At 40.8% G+C, this 22,428-nt stretch overlaps 1 protein-coding gene across 3 annotated transcripts in view; it reads left to right on the top strand.

Annotated features, from left to right (window-relative positions):
- The window catches only part of LOC122789907 (zinc finger protein 501-like), a 149,995-nt gene that overhangs the window by 11,752 nt on the left and 115,815 nt on the right, over positions 1 to 22,428 (top strand). The window lies entirely within an intron of this gene.

Raw genomic sequence — 22,428 nt, 5'->3', positions numbered from 1 at the left:
GTGGTACAAATTGTAACCACATGATGTCAGTAGGGATGGTCCCAGATGTACACAGGGAGGTGATGGTATAGAACTAGGATTACATGGTGTCATTAGGTAAGGAGGATGGTCCCAGATCTATATAGGAAGTTAGTGGTACAAATTATAACCACATGATGTCAGTAGGTAACGAGAGATAGTCCCAGAGCTACAGTGTGAGGTGATGGTACAGAACTCTGATCACATAGTATTATTAGGTAAGGAGAGATGGTCCCAGAGCTACACTGGGAGGTGATGGTACAGAACTATGATCTCATGGTGTCATTAGGTAAGGATAGTCCCAAAGGTACATGGAAAGTTAGTGGTACAAAGTATAATCACATGGTGTCATTAGGTAAGGAGAGATAGTCCCAGAGCTACAGTGTGAGGTGATGGTGCAGAACTCTGATCACATGGTATTATTATGTAAGGAGGGATGGTCCCAGAGCTACACGGGGAGGTTGTGGTACAGAACTGTGATCACATGGTGTGATTAGGTAAGGAGGATGGTTCCAGTTCTATATAGGAAGTTAGTGGTACAAATTATAACCACATGATGTCAATAGGTAAGGAGGGATGGTCCCAGATGTACACAGGGATGTGATGGTATAGAACTAGGATTACATGGTGTCATTAGGTAAGGAGGATGGTCCTAGGGCTACATTGGGAGGTGATGGTACAGAACTGTGATCACATGGTGTCACTAGGTAAGAAGGGTGGTCCCAGAGCTATACAGGGAGGTTATGGTACAGAACTATGGCCACATGGTATCATTAGGTAAGGAGGGTAGTCCAAGAGCTATACAGAGAGGTGATGGTACAGAAATATGATCACATGGTATTGATAAGTAAGGAGGATAATCCCAAAAGTGCACAGGACGTTAATGGTACAAAGTAAAGCCAGTATATTCAGGGTTTATACTAAAGCTATCACTTGATACTTAGAGTTATCACATCAGTCAAGGTAGATGTTATGGTTATGACAGGCATCCTAAGTAAATGTTGAATTCTGCATTAATCTGTTCTTACATTATGTCCACCTTAGAACATTCTGAATGTGATCTGACTGCAACATGCTGTGGCTATAATAAGCAATGCTGACTGAGGCTTTAGAGGAACATTACAGAATGTTGCATTTCCTTTGGGGCATCCCTAATGTGGGTTTGAGTTCAGAATTACCTTGTTGTTATGCTGTAAATATCATGGGGCACTGAGAGAGATTTCACTGCAGCACTTTATGTCAGACACTTTGGTTAGCATGGCTATGCTGACTGATGCTTTAGAGGAACATTACAGAATTCTGTGTTTCCTTTGGGGCATCCCTAATATGGGTTTGATTTCAGAATTATCTTGTTGTTATGCTGTAAATACCATGGGGCACTGAGTGAGATTTGACTGCACCCCTTTATGTCAGGCAGTTTGGTTAGGATGACTGTACTGACTGAGGCTTGAGCTTAACATTCCTGAGGGGGAACTTTAGCTACAGTGTGGTGTCCTTGAATGAGCTACTGAAGTGGGATTCAATGTGTGCCACAACTGGAGAGCTTCAGGTTACCGTGCTTCATAAGGCACTGTCCAGTATGAAGTGAAGAGCTTTCCTTATGTTACTGTACTGATATATTTTTATTTATTTATTTATTTGTTAACCAGGAAAGTCCAACTTGGAACGTAGCAAATTTTCAGCAGAGGCCAGGGGAGAAACGCTCCAGATATGAGACCCTGCAGTGAAATTGGTTCTAATCTGGGAAGCTCTCTTAGATATGAAGCAACAGAATCAGCTGTCGATGTTTTTATTGCATGATAATCCCACTGAGGCCTTTATTAATTGGAAGATTTCCATATTTTATGGATAGCTGGTTCAGACAATGTGGTAAAGCAACATGGGATCGCTGTTGATGGTGTGCACTTTGTTTCGCCATTGCTACATATCACATTGTTGTATACTTTTTTAGTTATGTAACAAATTATGCTCAGTTATGTTTTTACTGCCAATATTTCATGGTAACATAGTTTATGGGAGATTTCCTGAAACTCAGCCCATTGTATCCCACTTGACCTTTTGGCACTCTAATGATTCCCAGCAACAACTGTAAGGTGCCATGGACTAGATATGAAAAATAGACAAAGTTTGATGTAGCTATTGCAATAAAGAAGGCTGAACCAAGCTCTGTAATCCTGTTGAGCAATTTGCTTTCTGTGAGTATATATCTGACAACTTCAAGGTCAGAAAAAGGGGGACAGTGATTCCTCAAATTCAAGGGCACATAATTACCATGAATTTATGTATGTGGTGATGGGTGATTCAGTAACTCCCTGGATGCTCTGCACTGATGTTGTATTATAGTGTATTACCAGGACACTGTAAGCGTTACACTTGTGCAATGCCATGTGGTTTAGTGACTCCTGGAGTGTTGTGCCATAGCTTCTGCTATGTAGTGCTGTGTGCCTTGTCAGTGCAGCACACTGCTGTGCTCATCACTCACTGCTGCAGTGGTTACTGAAGCAGTATGTTGTATTGATTGCACAGTTTTACTGCTTCATTGTTCGATTTGGAAACTCATAGGATATTAGGCTGCTTAATCATCACTACAGTTTTATGTGAATCATTAACACCCACAATGCTGTTGTTTAGTTACCCCTGCTGTTTTTTAGATGCTATGATCGTTTCCAATTAACGCTGATTTGTTGTGTGTTTTGTGTAATTTCCAGAGCTATAATGTTAGGCTAGTTATCCCTCTGAACTGCTGTTTTATTTTGAGCAGAAACTCCCAGGATGCTGAGCACTGACAGGCTGTCTGCACAGGTGGATTGTTAGTTTGGTAACTCCTATGATACTACACTACTTAACACCACTGGGTTGTTTAGTTTGGTAACTCCCATGATGCTGCACTTCTTAACGCCACTGGGTTGTATACTTTGGTAACTCCCATGATGCTGCACTGCTTAACCCTCAGCACCTCTGGGTTATGTAGTACTGTAACTCAACAGAATAATGCACTGGTTACCCCTAGCACTTCTGGGCTGTGTAGAGGTTATGCAGTTTGGTAACTCTCACCATGCTGGACAGATTAACCCACAGCACTGCATAATTATTAGTCTGGTAATGTCCTGGATGCTGCAAAGATTTATTCCTCAGCACAGCTCTGTCATGTGATTTTATAATTCCTGGGATGCTGTGAATTGGTTACCCCCAGCAATACTGGGTCAAGTAGTTGAGAGTGGTGTGCAGTTTACCACTAAGCACTGGTGGGTTTTGTAGTTTGGCTATTCCTTGGAACTGCTGGGTAGTACCCCTCCATGATACTCTGCTATTTATCCTTCAGCTTGGCTAAGTTGTGTAATTACATACTTTTCTGGATGCTTTGAAATGGATACATGGGTTGATAGGACCTGACAATATCCCAGGCTGCGTTCTACATGAACTACAGAATGAACTGGCACCCTACCCAAGTACCATGTTCAATCATAGCCTCACCTCAGGCTTTGTGCCCATTGAATGGCACACTGTGACGGTTATCCCACTCCACAAAGGGGAAGCCACGATGGACCCCAGGAACTACCGCCCCATTAGCCTGACGAGCCTGGTCTGCAAGGCCATGGAATGTTATCATCATGGAATTCATAAACAAAGACATTGGTAATCTCCAAACTCTGGACCCTACCCAGGTCAGGTTTGTAAAAGGCAGATCATGTCTCCTAAACCTGATTGACTTCTTTGAAGCAGTCACCAAAGTCATAGATGAGGGTAAGGTGGTCCACACAGCTTGTCTAGATCTCGCCAAGGCTTTCGACACCATCCCCCACTCTAGAATTATAGATAAGATCACTAAACTAGGTGTAAATCCCTATGTCACAAGATGGGTTGCCAACTGGCTCATGGACAGAACCCATACTGTGAAAGTAGCAGACTCCAAATCTGACTTCAGACCAGTGACAAGTGGAATACCACAGGGTTCATTCCTGGGTCCTCTCCTGTTTGGTATCTACTTCTCTGAAGTACAGGTTAGCACAGAAGGTGTTTGGCTAACAAAGTTTGCAGATGACTGCAAACTAGGAGCCATAATCGAAACTCCTAACAATGTGGACATACTACAAAAGGGCCTCACTGAGACAGATGCTTGGTGTCAAAGGCATGGCCTGAAGCTCAATGTCAAAAAGTGTATTGTTATCCCCTTTGGTAAAAACTCTGTACCCATGAACTACCACATAAGAGGTAGTCTACTTATTGCTGAAAGTGTGATAAGAGACCTTGGGACACAGGTGGACAGTAGTCTCTCCTTTGATAATCACATCGCCACAGTGGTCAGGAAATTCTTCAATGTGGCTCACCTCATCACAAAAGGTTTCTCATCCAGAAAAAAAGAGGTCATTGTTCCCCTCTATTCATCACTCATTAGACCCATTATAGAGTACAACGCCCCTTTTGGAATGTACCTCACAAGACATCTGCAACAACTGGAAAGGCCACAGGAATACCACACAAAGAGGATTACTGGCCTCAAACAGATGCCCTACGCAGACCATCTCAACAAACTCCAGCTTTACTCTGTCGCATATCGCCTACTCAGAGGCGATCTCTACCTAACATACAAAGCTATGTCAAACTCAGAGCTGTTGGACATGCTCCACTTAAAGAAATCCCAATCCATCCGAGCTACACACTCTAGGGACATAAACCTTGTCAACACAATAAACAGAACATGCTGAAGGGATAGATTCTTGTCCCAGAGACTTCCCATACTCTGGAACAGACTACCTATCTATGTCAAACAAAGCTCCACATTAGCACTCTTCAAGAAAAATCTTGATGATTGGATAGGAAATAGGAAATTCACCCCAGGGATCACTTCTGTGGCTGTACTCGACAGGGGCACAGGAAAATAATTTTCTTGGGTGGCGAAAGCCAGGGTACCTTTTTGGCTAGGCTTATATAGGCCCTAAGGCTAATAGCCTAGTACCTACCTATGAACCTATGATACCTCTCAACACTTCTGTTGTATACAAGTCAGAAACTCCTCTGAAGCTGTGCAGTAGTTTCCCTTCAGCATTCTTCTGCTGTAATTCATGACTTGCCAGGATAGCCTGTACTAGTTATCGATCTGCAGTGCTGTGTCTTGTGATTTAGTGTGTTGCAGGTTGCTGTGCATTGGTTAGCTCTCACCATTGCCATGCTGTGATGCAGTAATTTCCATGTTGATCTGCAGCACTGCTGACTGGTTCACTGACTCACAGACGTCTACACTGGTAACCCCTCAGCAGGATCATATTTTGTGATTAAATCCTTGGATGATGTAAGTTGGTTCCATCTCAGGGGTGTTGTATTCTCTGCTTCAGTGACTCTCAGAAGGCTGTGGTTTGGTTAGCTTCAGCACTGTTGAGTGATTCATTAATTCTCAGGATACAGTGCTTTGATTACACCTCAGTAATGTATTATTGCCTGCTTCAGTGACTCTCAGAAGCCTGTGCTTAGGTTAGCTTCAGCACTGCTGAGAAATTCACTAATTCTCAGGATACAGTGCTCTGATTACACCTCCCTATGCTGTGCTATATGACACAGTAACTCCACCTATGGCAGGTCTGTTCTTCTTTAAGTCTCAGAAAGTGAGCCCCAAGAGCAGCTCAAGCTACCTGACAGTTTGATTGTGTGAAAGGTGCCATGAAGCTTTGGAAGCTGTCTGTCTTTTATATCCTTGACAGGATGGCTAAGGCTACTGCAGCAGTGATCATATGAACATGTACTGTTATGGTAAGTTGCAAAACTCTACTTTGTTATTTGTCTTTTGCATTTCTGTGTAAACACTGTATTCCTACCTGAAACATTGCTAAAAATGCTATAGTTATCATTTATTTATTTACTTATTTATTTAATGGGAGAGTTGAACTGGGCTTGCAGTCTCATTTTCAGTGGAGGCCTGGGGAGAAAAGCTCCTTCAGCACAGATTAACAATATCACTTTGCATTGACACAAATAGTGAAAAAAATATTACAATAGATACCATTGTGATTGGCGCAATATGAGAAACATTATTTACAGCGCCTGAATATTAACAGTTTTTTAGATTAGTAATACATTGCATGACAACAGAAAAGAGACATTGTTATGTAAACTGGTTACCCGCTGCTTACATTGTTTCTAGCTGAGTAGGATTGTTAGGTATGAGCTGAATTAGCCAACAGTCACATTTTCATAGGGTAGGTTATGTAACATAATTTACATAAAGTTTGGTGTTCGAGAAACGGTGGGGGTAGAAGAGAAAAGGAAAAATGATGATGGACGGAAAAACAGTGAGGTAAAAATATTATTTAAACAAGTAGATAGTCACTGTAGGCCAGACAGTAAGCTGGGAAGAGGAATTAATGCTTAGTGAAAGAGGAAAAGGTGTTGTTTGGGAGAAAAGTGCAATGGAGAATTAATGGGTAAGAGTGAGACAAGAGACAGGAAAGTGCATGAAGTGCTTTATCAGGGAGGATGTTAGGGGCTGCTTTAGCTTCGTCTTTAAAACTTTGTGTCGTTTTCTCTAGTTTTAGTGCAGTGGGTATGGAATTCCATTTTCTAGTGACATAAGAATAGTATGAGTTTCCTGTGTAGTATATATATATATATATATATATATATATATATATATATATATATATATATATATATATATATAAATCAAGTAAATAATTAATAAATGAAATGAAATAAATAATACAGACAGTACTATGTGGAAGGGGTTAAGTTACTAATGAGATTCCCTGAGGATTCATGGCAGGAACCTAGGAACATTTGTCATAAATCATGTAAGATAAAAACAACTAGATCATTTTATAATCTTAACAACTTGCCTGGGAGCAAACCTCCTTCATCATTATAGTTTGCCTTCATACTTACTGTGTTCAACACTGACTTTACTGTGCTTTGGCACAAGGGTACACCTGGGCTGCAGTGACCTGACTGGGAAGAGCATGCAGATATCTCAGCACTTGGCTGCCACACTTCCATCTGTAGATGCAGTACCACATGCCTCATTATGGGAACTGCCGTTTTGTGTGACATTGTATTGTATTTCACAGCTGTTTGATTCTTCCTATAGACTATTCCATACATGGAAGGTGTAAGTTTCTAAAACCTTGGAGACCAACCTCTCTTCAAAGACTTCTGACCTACCTTACACAACCATGCCCACCATGTCCTCAACAAATAAATAAGCCATCTTATGCCAAGTACTTATAAGGCCCCTGCTTAAACCCCAAAGGCCTTCTAAATGAAGGCTTGTTATACAGGACACTCAGTCTCACATTAACCCGCAAACAACTATACACAGACACTACAAAAAATAAAAAAGCATGACTCAAATGGTAGGTCGAAGCTGTTAGGATGAGACAGTACACCAGGTAATATCTTATTTGTGGGTGACTTCATATTAAGGTACATGGATGCAAAGACACAGTTAAGGTTAGCTGCCTCTCTGGTGCTAGGATCTGCAGTGTCACTAAGGCACTAAAATCCCTTCAGCTTAATTACATATATGATATGTCATTACACTCTTGGAGTGAATGAACTGAGACATACCTTTATGGATCCAATGAAGAGGAATGTGCTAGAGCTCTAAGGATATGCATCGGATATTGGTGTAAAACTAGTATCGAGCTGTATCCTACCATCACCAAGAATGAAGCCACAGTGCAAACAAAAGATAACTGACTTCATTCATTACTTAACTACTGGTTTCATTCTAAGGGGATTCAATATATATTAATTGGGGAGGAGATGATCTGCAGCCCTGGCTGCTTTGCAAGGGATTGCTTGCATCTCCTTATAGCTTCTGTATAGTGAACAAGACCTTTTCCACCCCATAGTGTCTTTTTTAGGCAAGGTCAGTCTCCTTAAATTACCTACATAAATAATCAAACCTGCATTAAGGTAGCACAGCTCAGTGCTAAAGCCTAAGTCTTTACAGGCATTCTTAACTCTTGAAAAGTAGATATCTGCTTATTTACTGAAACATAATTTCCAAACAGAGATGGCATTTCCACAGTGAAGGGTTAAGGGTTTTAATGCATACTACTCTTTCAGACTCAGTGAGGAAAATGACAGTGTTATTGGAGGGGAAGTGTCCGTATTCCTAAGAAGCCATCTCACTTCCAGACTCTTAAGTCGGGACAATAACCTTGAACATTCCCAGATCCTTTTCACTGTAAGTAAAACTTTGTACGATATCATAACCATCTTCTGTGCCCCCTTCATGTCATCTGCAGACCATGAGATATGTCTAAACAAACAGACATCCCTCTCCATTGAACCTAACTTACAAAAATGGAAATAATAATCATGGACCTGATAAATAATGACATAGGAGACCTCCAAACACTGGACCTGATCAAACTCGCGTTTGACAAGGATAGCTTATGCCTACTGAATCTGGTGGATTTCTTTGAGAATGTTACTAATGCCATGGATGAGAGTAAAACAGTACATACTGACTACTTCAACCTGGATAAGGCATTTCACACAATTCCCCATTCAGGTATTATAAATAAACTCACAAAACTGGACATAAATCCCTTCATCACCATATGAACAGCCAATTGGCTCATGGACAGGGCACATGTGGTTAAAGTGGGTGAATCCAGGTCCAGCAAGAGGCCAGTTACTAGTGGTGTCACAGGGCTCAATACTGTTACCACTCCTGTTCAGAATATACTTCTCTGAAGTCAAGGTAAATGTGGACGGCCTCGGGATGACAAAGTCTGCCAACAACTTCAAGCTAGGGGAAATCATTGAATCCCCCCAGTGGTGTAGATATCTTTCAGGAGGGTCCAGATTAGACAAATGATTGGTGCTAGAACCATGGTCTAAAACTAAATGAAAAAATGCATTATCATACCCTTTGGGAAGTAAAATATCCCTGCAAATTACATCAACAGCACACCCCTTAGAGTAGACCAAGAGGTAAGAAATCTAGGTACACAGATAGATAGTAACCTAAACTTTGACAGCCATGTGTCCACAGTGGTAAAGAAATCTTTTTATGTGCCACAACCTTTAAATAAAGGCATGGCATCCAGATCCAAGGAAATTATAGTTCTGCTGTAGTTGACCCTCATTCGACTAATTGAGTACAATGCACCATTTAGCATGTACTTGACTAGGCACTTACAGAAGCTGGAGTGACCTCAGAGGTTCCTTACAAAGAAATACAGGGTCCCTTTACTCTGTCTCCTTCAGACTAAGGGGTGACCTATGTCTGGCCTACAAATCACTTACAAATCCAGCTCTGATGGAGCTGATATACATCCACAAGTCAAACAGCACAAAGGTCACCTGATCTAGAGAGCTAAACTTAGTCAGTGACTCAAACAAAACTTGCTGGAGAGACAGAAATGTGTCTCAGAGATTGCCCCTTCTTTGGAACAGGCTTCCTATTCACATTTAGCAGAGAACTTCCCTAGCCCTCTTCAAACACAGTTTGGATAAATGGATGGAGGTCATAAATTCACACCTGGGGTAGTGCCTATGTCCCTCATGGACTGACACAGTCTGTAAGATACTCAATGCACAGACACAAACTCATGCTATCCTCTTGCATCTAGCGCCAGATATTGGGTAAAATCGGGTTATATTGGCTAGCTTTGTAAGGGCCATTAAGCTGTTAGCCTAGTAATCCTGTGAATCTATTATTCTCTTGGGAGACTTCAGCTATCCTTCCATTAACTGGGAAACTTGTATATCCTCAAATAAATACAGGCAAAGTTTCCTGGACTTATAATTATTAGTACCTATTTGTTAACCATGTATACCTACTGGATGCGGTCTCTTTTTACGGGTGACCTGGGAGCAATGTCTGGTTAAGTGACTCACTCTAAGTCACACTGTAGGCAAATGAGGGCTGAGAGAATCAAACCTTGTATGACAGGAAGTACAGCTCCACACCTTTATCACGCTGCTTGACTAATGAGGACTGAGAGAATCAAACCTTGTATGACAGGAAGTACAGCTCCACACCTTTATCACGCTGCTCGACTAATGAGGGCTGAGAGAATCAAATCTTGTATGACAGGAAGTACAGCTCCACACCTTTATCACACTGCTCGACTAATGAAGGCTGAGAGAATCAAACCTTGTATGACAGGAAGTACAGCTCCACACCTTTATCACGCTGCTCGACTAATGAGGGCTGAGAGAATCAAACCTTGTATGACAGGAAGTACAGCTCCACACCTTTATCACGCTACTCGACTAATGAGGGCTGAGAGAATCAAACCTTGTATGACAGGAAGTACAGCTCCACACCTTTATCACGCTGCTCGACTAATGAGGGCTGAGAGAATCAAACCTTGTATGACAGGAAGTACAGCTCCATACCTTTATCACGCTGCTCGACTAATGAGGGCTGAGAGAATCAAACCTTGTATGACAGGAAGTACAGCTCCACACCTTTATCACGCTGCTCGACTAATGAGGGCTGAGAGAATCAAACCTTGTATGACAGGAAGTACAGCTCCACACCTTTATCACGCTGCTCGACTAATGAGGGCTGAGAGAATCAAACCTTGTATGACAGGAAGTACAGCTCCACACCTTTATCACGCTGCTCGACTAATGAGGGCTGAGAGAATCAAACCTTGTATGACAGGAAGTACAGCTCCACACCTTTATCACGCTGCTCGAATAATGAGAGCTGAGAGAATCAAACCTTGTATGACAGGAAGTACAGCTCCACACCTTTATCACGCTGCTCAACTAATGAGGGCTGAGAGAATCAAACCTTGTATGACAGGAAGTACAGCTCCACACCTTTATCACGCTGCTCGACTAATGAGGGCTGAGAGAATCAAACCTTGTATGACAGGAAGTACAGTTCCACACCTTTATCACGCTGCTCGACTAATGAGGGCTGAGAGAATCAAACCTTGTATGACAGGAAGTACAGCTCCACACCTTTATCACGCTGCTCGACTAATGAGGGCTGAGAGAATCAAACCTTGTATGACAGGAAGTACAGCTCCACACCTTTATCATGCTGCTCGACTAATGAGGGCTGAGAGAATCAAACCTTGTATGACAGGAAGTACAGCTCCACACCTTTATCACGCTGCTCGACTAATGAGGGCTGAGAGAATCAAACCTTGTATGACAGGAAGTACAGCTCCACACCTTTATCACGCTGCTCGACTGCCACTTTTTTTTGGTTCTCGCCAGTATTGCTGTCGTAGGCTTGATACGAATAGTTGCCACATCACTGATCATATCTGAACACTGTTCAGTAAATCTCACTATGACAGTTAAATGCGACATACCACAAAACCCTTCTATCTTTACAGACTACTGTAAAGCAGACTTAATCCAGTTAATCGATGACGTGATGAAATTTAAGCACTCTCCTCACTTTGATAACCTCATTTCACACACTACCACATTTGCAAGAAAAACCCAGACAAGCTAGAGTTTTCACTGTGTGACCTTAAATCTCTTGTAGTGGAGGCCCATGGGATATTTGCAAATGGCCCTTTAAGGACATGGCTTCTGGATGTCCATGACATTTTTACTTTTTAAGTCTTTATAGGTACAGTCAGGCCAATAAAGTGAAACCCCACTAGCTGTGGACATGCATATTTTGACCTTTTTTACTAACCTGGTAAGCACAATATCCCTCCTGTCATGAAGGTCTTTATGGGGTAATTTGCTTGTATTCCATGGGTCTTCATTACAGGAGGTTTACGGTATCACACAATGAAAGCTCAAGCTTGAGTGGGTTTTTTCTTGTAGTTTTTACTGAGTGGTTTGTCTGTGTGACCTTTTTACTCTTTGGTTTGGATGTTAGTTGGGAAATTATCATGCCTTTTTTCCTCCCTCATAGTGTACCTCTTTGGTATCTACATCTCTAAGTATATGACCTAGCTGGAGAGATCGCAGCATTTTGTCAGTAAGATAACCATGAGAATGTTTCCGTTGAGCAACATTCAAAGGAGTGTCATCTATGTATCAGGTGATCCCAGATCATCTTTCTGCTACCTTTCTTTTTCTGTTTCCTACAGACCTTTGAGAAATGATCTTTTTCAAGCCTTCAGTGCCTTGAAGGATCCATTTCTATGTGACCTTGTACACATTCATAAAACTAATAAAACTGAAGCAGATATCTCCCAGAGAATCTCTGCTTTATGGAATAGACTTCCTTTGGATTTAAAGCAAAGTAGCTCCTTGACACTCTTTAAGTGTAACATGGAAGATGGACTGTTGTAAATACATCTCAGATGTGGCCCATCAAGCCCTCATTAAAAAATGTTAAAACTAGGTATAAATTAGTTATGTCAATGGGTACCTATTATTTGGAGCACTGTGGCTAGGCAACTAGTGATCATCTGGATCAACAGCCTAGTATTGGCCAATGAATCTATAAGGAAAGATGAGCCATACAGATGTCACAGTTATCTGCTGCAGGACTGGTGTTCAATGTGGATAAGAAATTACGGAAAAACTTGGTCTGATGAGTAAAAAACGTCCTATAAGAGGCATGAAGCCTATTGGAGAAAGAAGTAGTCAGTATAATTCAGTCAAAGAGGAAGCAGTAATGGTGATCGAGTACTATCTCAGTCAGTGAGCTCATGGATCCCTAAAGCTCATGGTTCCATTCATGCCATAAAAGTAAGAGAGGTCTTATCCAAGTAGTCTGTAATCACTCATTGGTTAGAGATCAGGTCTGTTATTTTCTTCTGTTCCTGACTGATGTCACAGTGGCATTTGTCTCCACTGACATTGCCATCTTGATTGAACATTTACAGTCTTATGTGGTTTCTCGCCTGCTGATTCATGTTGTACCTCTAAGGCAATAATCTGTGTTTCCTTGGGTATGAACACTTCTGCTACACATGCTCAATCTTGGCCTCAGTTCTCCTCGCATTGTTTATGTTGCTGTTGTTAACTTTTATAATTAAAGAGGTTTAACATTCCACTGTTATGTTGATGATACTTTTATTACAAGTATCTTCCCCACAAAAACAATGTGACTGTGTGTACTATCGGTGAAGATCTAGAAACAATGCATGAATGGCTGATGAGTAATTTATTGTAATGTAGCACCTCTATAACTCAGGCTATGGCTGTTCATGCTACCCTGAGACACTATTATGCCGTCCTTCTCTTGAGCCACATCTTTTAGAGAAGCAACACACCTGAGCTTGTTACTAAGCTGGGTGCTTTAGGAGGGTCCAGTATAGTCCACTGATGTTTTGAGACCATCTGTCAGCTGTTATAAAATTATCTTTGTAGAACTTTTCAAGGATCAAGCACCTTACTCCTCAAGATGATCTTTCTGCAGCAATTTAGGCACTAGTCTCATTGATTAAAGAAATTCACTTTATCTTTGACCTTTTTGATACTGAGTTGGACTACTGAGAGCACAGAATTCCGCTAGCTATTTACTGGTACTTCGCCGTACCATATGTAATATCTGTGCTGAGCAATTGTCATTGACATCCCATCTGTTTTCATAATGTCTTCAAAATCCTGGTCTTTAGCTGTTCTTACTTGATGTGGATCTGTCTTAAATGAAGGCATTTATTTTAGTGAGTGGGCTACCTTGCATTCTGTGCTCAGCCTGCAGGTGGCTTCTGGTAGTTCTATAGCTGCAGTTAGAAACTTCTGGTACTTTCTTTGTGGCTTAAGAAGTATTTTAATTCAGTTTGCTTCCACTGGGCAGCATAGTGACATAGAGGATAGCATTGTCACCTCACAGCAAGAAGTTCTCTCGTTCGATTTTCTGTTGGGGTGCTTTCTGTGCAGAGTCTCATGTACTCCCGTGTTCACGTATGTTTCCTCCCACATTCCAATGACATGCAGTAGATGGATTGGACACTCTAAATTATCCATAGATGTGAGTATGTGTGTGAGTGTATGGTGTGGAAGAACTACAGTGGCAGGGCTAGCCAACCAGTGGTGTAAACCTTGGCTCTAGATAATTGTCACTGTGGAAATGACACCCTGACCCCATGTGCAAAAATGGGAAAAAAAGGGTTGTAGATGGCTGGATGGAGGTCCTCAGAAAATAAATCTTACTGAGCTGGCCAATGAAGGAGGGACTGTTTCCTTTGAGTTTTATGTCTAAGCATACTTTGCAAATAATGTTACTTATTTACATTTGCTGATCAGGAATAATTCAGCTGAGCTAAAAGACCACATTTATTGGAGGTCTGAGGAGAAAATCACCACAGTTATACAACAGAGGTACAAAACCTTAGATATGTCTTTACTATGCATAGCTTTTTGGCAGACAGTGGTATTTTATTTTGTGATGTTTTATCTTACTGCATCTTGTTTTATGCTTTGCTGTGATTTTGTTGATGTATTTGTTTGCATACTTACTTTTCTGTATCTGTTTTTATGCTCAGTTTGTACTTGCTGCTTTGTGATAAAGCATCTTGATAAAGTTGACGAGATTGTTGGGACAGTTGCATTTGGTAGCATAAAGAAACAAAAACAAGACAAGGAAAGAAAGGACAAAAACAAGACAAGGAAATAAAGCGCAAAAAACAAGACAAGGGAATAAAGGGCAAAAACAAGACAAGGAAGGAAAGAAAGGAGAAAAACAAGACAAGGAAAGAAAGGGTAAAAACAAGACAAGGAAAGAAAGAACAAAAACAAGACAAGGAAAGAAAGGACAAAATAAGACAAGGAAAGAAAGGACAAAACAAGACAAGGAAAGAAAGGACAAAAACAAGATAAGGAAAGAAAGGACAAAAGCAAGACAAGGAAAGAAAGGGCAAAAACAAGACAAGGAAAGAAATGGCAAAAACAAGACAAGGAAAGAAAGAACAAAAACAAGACAAGGAAAGAAAGGACAAAAACAAGACAAGAAAAGAAAGGACAAAACAAGACAAGGAAAGAAAGGACAAAAAACAAGGAAAGAAAGGACAAAAACAAGACAAGGAAAGAAAGGACAAAAACAACATAAGGAAAGAAATGACAAAAGCAAGACAAGGAAAGAAAGGGCAAAAACAAGACAAGGAAAGAAAGGACAAAAACAAGACAAGGAAAGAAAGGTCAAAAACAAGACAAGGAAAGAAAGGATAAGGAAAATGGTTTTGTTAAGAATCAGAAAATGGTATCAGGTTGAGGCTAAACCATATGACCCAAATTGGTCAGAGCTTCAGCTAGATGAAAAATAACTAAAAGCTTTTTTGTAGGGGGCAAGTACCCCTCTGTACTCTACCACGTGGGGAGCCTTGCCACCATAATGCCCCTTATGTCAGAGTAATAACTCCACAGTTTCACAGCTACAAGGAAACATGAAAATCCTATAACCTTTGAATAATTCACACCACAATAAGGGCAATTCAATTGGTGCAATTTAACGGCAACCTTATCTACTTTAAACACTACTAAAGGTGTTGAAATCCAGGGTAAAGATCATGTAGTTTCTTTTTAATACCCCATATGTGAAGGGGGTGCCATCTTTCAGTAAAAGTACTGTTTTTAGAAAGTCTACACTATTTACATATGAAGGGAAGCTTGGTGGGAAAGTGAAAAAACACTTTTCATAAGGAGTGGCTGATATATGCTGTAGTCTTCATGTGAACCCTATAGTGTGAAATTTCAGAAAGGATGAAAGAATTGAAGGATGCATGTAACAAATAGGTGTGAATTGCCTCAGCATTTTATCCATTTTTAAAGAAAGTGGATCTAAAGTTAATGTGGACCACTGGCCCAATTCCTTTACCCTGTTGATCATCTTAGGTTTTTTAAAGGAACTTTTGATGTGCATCAAAATGTACCTCACAAACCATCAGTACTGCTATGCCACTCTGATCTAGAGTTACATACATCAGGAGTATCCCAGGGTTCAATAATTAGACACGTCCTTTATATCCTTAATTGTAAATAGCTTTCCCAGAGATCTGCATTATCATAGAGACATTCTTATGCTGATGACATCCATTTGGAAAAAGAAGGCAAACCCTTACTTGAAATTCAAAATTTTCACCTAACTTTTGTTTGATTTCCTAACTGTCACTTTTAAGTAAATATCCCCAAAATTTGGTGTCATTCAGTAATCCTTATAAACTAACTGCTTCTAAATGCTTAACATATACAACCATGAAAAAATGAAGTCACCTCAGCATGTAGATACAAGTGCTTTACCCAACCATCTGCATTTTTTAGTAAATTTTATTTATTTATTTTTTTATCCCCTTCATCCTCCTAATACTGCCTGCCAGCTGTCAGCCATCTGTGATCAGTTGGCTGGTTTGTTCTCTGTAGGGTGAGAGCCAATTTCTAAGGCTACACATGGGAGCCTTTGGATTTTTTTCTGCTTAAGACTATAACCCTAACCATTGGTAGATGTTGTGGATAACCAGGTCACTGTGACAGTATACTCTGCCCATCCTATGCGTGTAGGTGTTCCTGTTTATATGCTAATGAGGGCTGCTGTCAATAGCTTGGTGCTTCAAGCCATTACCAGTTATGTCTGTCTCACCTGCTGTTCTTTGTCTGCATATGGCAAAAATAGCCACTAGACCACCAGTCTCTTCTCTCCAGTGTTGGACAGACAAATGTTTCCTCTTTGTCCTGACCTCTCCTGCCCAGCTCTTCTTCAAACCTAAACTTGTTGGCCTTGCACAGATATAGCATGAGTACTAGAACCAGATATATTGAATGAGGATGTTTTTTCCCCCTGCTGTGGACAAGACAGTGCTAAAGAGGTCACCACAATAAACAGAACATGCCGGAGGGATAGATTCCTGTCCCAGAGACTTCCCATACTCTGGAATAAACTACCAATCTATATCAAACAAAGCTCCTCATTAGCACTCTTCAAGAAAAATCTTGATGATTGGATGGGGAAATAGGAAATTCACCCCGGGGATCACCTCTGTGGTTCTGCTCAGTGGTGGCACAGTTAAATTATTTTCTTGGGTGGCAAAAGCCAGGGTACCTTTTTGGCTGGGCTTGTATAGGCCCCAGGGCAGATAGCCTAGTACCTACCTATGAACCTGTGAACTGCTAAAGAAACACTGGTAGTCTGGGCAATAGTTATCACTCTATGCCACACAGTTAAGCGCTGGGTGCTTAACTCTGTTGCATAGAGTGATGCCTCTGTTTTTCTACCTTCAGTTTACTTAACCATGTAAATTGTACAGTTAAGAAGGTTCTCATTTAACTAAAACACATCTATGTACTCACTAGGCTTGTAATACCTGAGAGCAGAAAATACGTAACAAAACATGAATTTCCAAAGCTTAACTAAACTTGGATAACCTTTAACACTGCTTTCCTACAAATCCCTCCCTAAGATCTTTTGATTATCACACCTGCTGACCCAGTGGCCCATCACTGAACCTCCCGTGTGCAACTAATTTTCTCCCTGCAGGCTGTTGTGTTATAGCTTCTGCCCAGCATTTGTCAATCAGCTAACTACAGTCATGTAGAATTGTCTGTTTAGTACCCAGAATTTAGACCGGCATACACTACAAGGATCCCTGTCCCATTCTGCCTGTGTTCATTACTGAGTGTATCTTCATGTTATTATCACAGACCATGATCCTCCCCTGATAATTCAGTTAAAGAATTTGAGGCTCTTGTCTAGAACAGGGATGCTGAATATCCATCCCTGGAAGCAGGCCTTAGGGTGGTGACTCTTACAACCTTGTTGAAGTCACTAAAAAGCTGTGTAGAGCTGCCATGTTGGCTCATCACCCACAGAATAAAGGGTGGGATCAGGTGTAATTGCATGGAGGGGCAGGATGCATTAAGATTTTGAGATATGGAGCATCACCTTACCTCTGGGCAAGGAACCAGAGCTTGCATAGAAGGTTGAAAAGTACCAGCTATAATTTGTTGGCCTTGCACAGATATAGCATGGGTTCTAGAACCAGATATATTGAATGAGGATGTTTTTTTCCCCTGCTGTGGACAAGACAGTGCTGAAGAGGTCACAGGCAGGTATGTGTGTACTCCACAGCTTACATATGGGTGATGCTCAGATGGAGTTTGTGTCAGCAGAAGAAAGGACTGCTCCAGTATGGTTATAAATTGCAGAGAGAAAGACTGTATTCATTGTTTTTGCATATGTACCTGACAGTGTTTCGTAGTATTAAGCTTTCTTGAAGACTGTTGGTACTGTGTTTAGGAGTCAGTTACAGTTTCTGTAGTTCTGTTAGGAAACTTTTACTTTCATTTTGGTGAGTGAAGCTGGTACCTAGAGGACAGTGGTTTGGGTGGCCTAACCCAAACCTCTGTGGTGAATAGCAGTAGTGCACTGTACATAAGAAACACCATGTTCTAATGGGTCTACTTTCAAATCTCGAAATACTGAAATATCGACTTTCAGTATCTCATGATGGAAATACCGAACATGCACTACAATGAAAAATTAAAAAAAAAATGAATGTCACTATACAGAAAGCTCATAATGCCAAATTTTAAGCTAATGACGTATACCCTCCAATACAAAAATCACAAACACCTCCTTGTCTACACTATAACAAAGCAACAGAATGTACACACCAATAAAACCCACACAACCTATGTATAAGCAGGTGGGCAAGCCCCCCTGCGATCCCCCCACATACCCCTGCTACTTATATATACCAACTCCGAGGTTGCACTACCATGAAAAACACAAAAAAGTTATTGTTACATGCCCTACACTTACTTTGCACACTGTCAAACATACACGTGAAAAACACACTACTACACATTTACAAAACTCACCACCTTTAACACTAACACACACTCTCACCTATCTACCCCAACCTACTCCCAAAACTTCCCAAACAACTAAAAAATAATAAATCCCTACCCAAAACCCTTAAACAGTTAAAACCTACCTGAATCTCCATACACAACCACCCATCTGCCATGTCTAAATCAAAGAATTTCTGGAAGATAGTTTGTGACTTGAGAGAGGAAAATGCCAGAGCTTTTCTCACTGAAGATGTAGAAACCTGACTTTAACAACATACACTGCTGAGGAGATGGTGCCAGAAGCAGATAGGAGAATAAGAGCGTTCACTCCAGTGATTAAACTGTCCAACTGTGGGAAGGACCACACTCAGATGAGCTTTGTCTGGAAATGCTGAAGGCACTGGACATTGATGTGTTGTGGTTAATGTCTTTTCAAAGCAGACTGGAGGATTGGGTCTGGACCTGTGGACTGGCAGACTGGGGGTTGCGGTTCGCATTAACAGAAAGGGGTACAAGAAGGTGTTATAGAGGAATCACTCTGCTCCTTCTCCCTGGGACAGCACGTGCCACCAAAATGGAAAGGAGACTTCAAACAAAAAAACATACACAAACCCCAAATAAAAATTTTCTGAAGAGATACTTCATAAATACAAAACATCAGAAACAACAGCAACAAAAAATATTGTAAGGCTGGATAGCAGCATCCCAGTGAAGATTGTCGATTGTTGTGATTCTGCAATCCAGCCTTGTGATTTTTTTTTTGTTTTTTGACTTCATCCAAGAATGTAAGAATCAAACCTCTGATTCACATGGAGTAGTGTGGATTCCATCCTTCTCCATGAACACTGGGTCAACACCTTCTCTTATATATGTATTAGAGAGGTCATGGGAGTTTTCCAGAACTATCAACATGTGGATTGCAGACTGTATGTCATCATGTAACTTACATTGTCTTTGGTAAATGCTTTTGCAGGGCAAAGTCCCAGGGCTTTATCCTTTTTCATTTTGGTTCCTGAAATAGAGAAGCGAGACTTGTGTCAACATTCTTGACATTAAGTTGATTGTGTCCACCAGAGGGTAGAACTCCTGTATTGGTGAGTTTTGTCTTCTTTGTCTATGATTTTCATGGATAGGATGCCAAACCACAGACAAAGCCTGGGCAGTATCCAGTTTAAAGCAGTAAAGGTTGTATCTTTATTGTTTGCTGCTGATGATGTCCTTTGAGCCTCAAGTTACTGTGATCCCCAGAATGCACTACAGCAGTTCACTGCTGAGATTAAAGCAGCTGGGATGGAAATCTTCACCTTAAAACTAAAGGTCATGGTCCACTGCTTGAGAAGAATGGCTTGGCACCTCCATATGATAGGGGTAGCAGCCCCATCAGGCGGAAGAGTTTAAGCATGCTGGAATCTTATTATTGAGTGAAGGTACAGTGGTCTGGGAGATAGATCAGTGGCAGTCCTACAGGGGGTTTACCACACCATGCTGGGGAAGCGAGAGCTGAATTATAGGACATAACTCTAAATTTACCTGTTAGTCTTTGTCCCCATCCCCACCTGTGGTCATGAGCTTTAGGTAGTGACCAAAATGATGCGACCCTGGACACAAGCAACAGAAATTGTTATTTTTCAGAGTATCTGTATTCACTCTTACTAATACTGTGAGAAGCTGGACAGTTTGACAGGATCTTGGAGTACAGAGATTGCTTCTCTGCTGAGAAGACACAGTTGTAATGGCTTGGGCAACTTTGCAGGATGCCTCTTGGGCATCTTCATTGGTGGTTTACTAGGCACAGTTTACTGGGAGAATGGGTCTATATTACGTCCGCAAAAACCTCTTTCAATGAACAACTGTTCACCGAACGATAACCAGCGAAATCTAACTCTTATGAACAGTCATTCCAGCAAATTTTTTCCTAGGGGAAAAAAATGCTTGGCGAACCTAAAACCAGACAAAATCTAAAACTCTTCAAAATGGGTGGCTTCACCCCCCAACCCCCCAATTAAATATACCAAATCTGACATCGCAGTACAGTGGGATAAATTCCTGATGATGGCCAAGCGTTTTTTTTCCCCTAGAAAAAATTCACTGAAATGACCCTTCATTGGAGTTAGATTTCATTGGTTGAAAGGGGTTTTCGCAGACATAATATAGACAAGGGAGAAGGCCATGTGGTTATCCAGCTCATACCACATGGAGTGTGTCTCTCAGCTTTCTTGGGAATGCCTGGAGATCCCACAGTATGAACTGGATGCTGTAGCTGGTGATAAAGAAGTCTGGTTTGCCATGTACAGTTTGCTACCCTCGCCAGGGCACTGTGTTTAAAGAGTGATGGTGATGTGTAGACTAGGTTATCTTACTGGCTTAGCTAGAATATGGTCTCCCTCTGACCTCTAAAAGAAATGCATTCTCCATTCAAACCATCTCAAACACTGGATGCAGATTCATCACTCTGTCCCCAAGAAATAAACACCATTGCAAAACTATTGAAAAAGCTAATGGACAACCTGCGAAACAACATGCTGGCTTTCTATTCCCAACCCAACTGTTTAAACATATCAAAACAGGTCAAGAATGAGACCCTCCACAATTAAGAGATACACTCACATGCAACCTTAGAAATCTTAACTACTTGGGTCCTGTCTTCCACCTCCCTCCTCCCACACAACTAGACTCCAGTGCACAAACCATGCTGGTTCAGTCCTTGGTCCCAAACTAGGAGAATCTTTCCCTTTACTTAAATTTCAGTCCTGTGTCCCCATTTTCCAATCAGAACTAAAAACACACTACAAGACTCAAGTAAAATACAACTGCTCTGTTTTTCTCTGTCACTTGCCTAACAACTTAACTTCTTCCTACCCTGTGTCACCCTACATAGCTTGCTCTGACTCTTTTCACTCTGATTCAGAATGACAACTCAGATATTCACTTTGTATGTAATGCATGCATATATTACGTGTTGTCAGTAACTTTGTATATAATGAATATGTATATTGTGTGCTGTCAGTCACTCTGTATATAGTGCATGTACTTATTTTGAGTTGTCAGTCACTCTGTATATAATGCATATGTATATTGTGTATTGTCAGTAACTCTGTATATAATGCATGTATATATTGCATGTTGTCAGTCACTCTGTATGTAATGCATGTATATATTGTGTGTTGTCAGTAACTGTGTATATAATGAATATGTATATTGTGTGCTGTCAGTCACTCTGTATATAGTGCATGTATATATTGTGTGTTGTCAGGCACTCTGTATATAATGCATGTATATATCGTGTGTTGTCAGTCACTCTGTATATAATATATCTGTATATATTGTGTGTTGTCAGGAGCTCTGTATATAATGCGTGCATGTATTGCATGTTGTCAATCACTCTGCATGTAATGCATGTATATATTTTGCATTGTCAAGCACTCTGTATAAAATGCATGTACATATTGTGTGTTGTCAGTCACTCTGCATATAATGCATGTATATATCGTGTGTTGTCAGTCACTCTGTACATAATGCATGTATATATTGTGTGCTGTCAGGATCACTGTATATAATGCATGTATATATTGTGTGCTGTGAGGATCTATGTATATAATGCATGTGTATATATTGTGTGTTGTCAGTCACTCTGTATGTAATGCATGTATATTTTGCGTGTTGTCAGTCACTCTGTATATAATGCATGTATATATTGTGTGTTGTTACTCTGTATATAATGAATGTATATATTGCATGTTGTCA

Source organism: Protopterus annectens, chromosome 15.part0, assembly GCF_019279795.1.
Source record: "Protopterus annectens isolate FY-2018-M chromosome 15.part0, PAN1.0, whole genome shotgun sequence".
NCBI lineage: Eukaryota > Metazoa > Chordata > Ceratodontiformes > Protopteridae > Protopterus > Protopterus annectens.
Note: the sequence above shows the minus strand (reverse complement) of the source record. Positions and strands in the feature narration are given on the sequence as shown.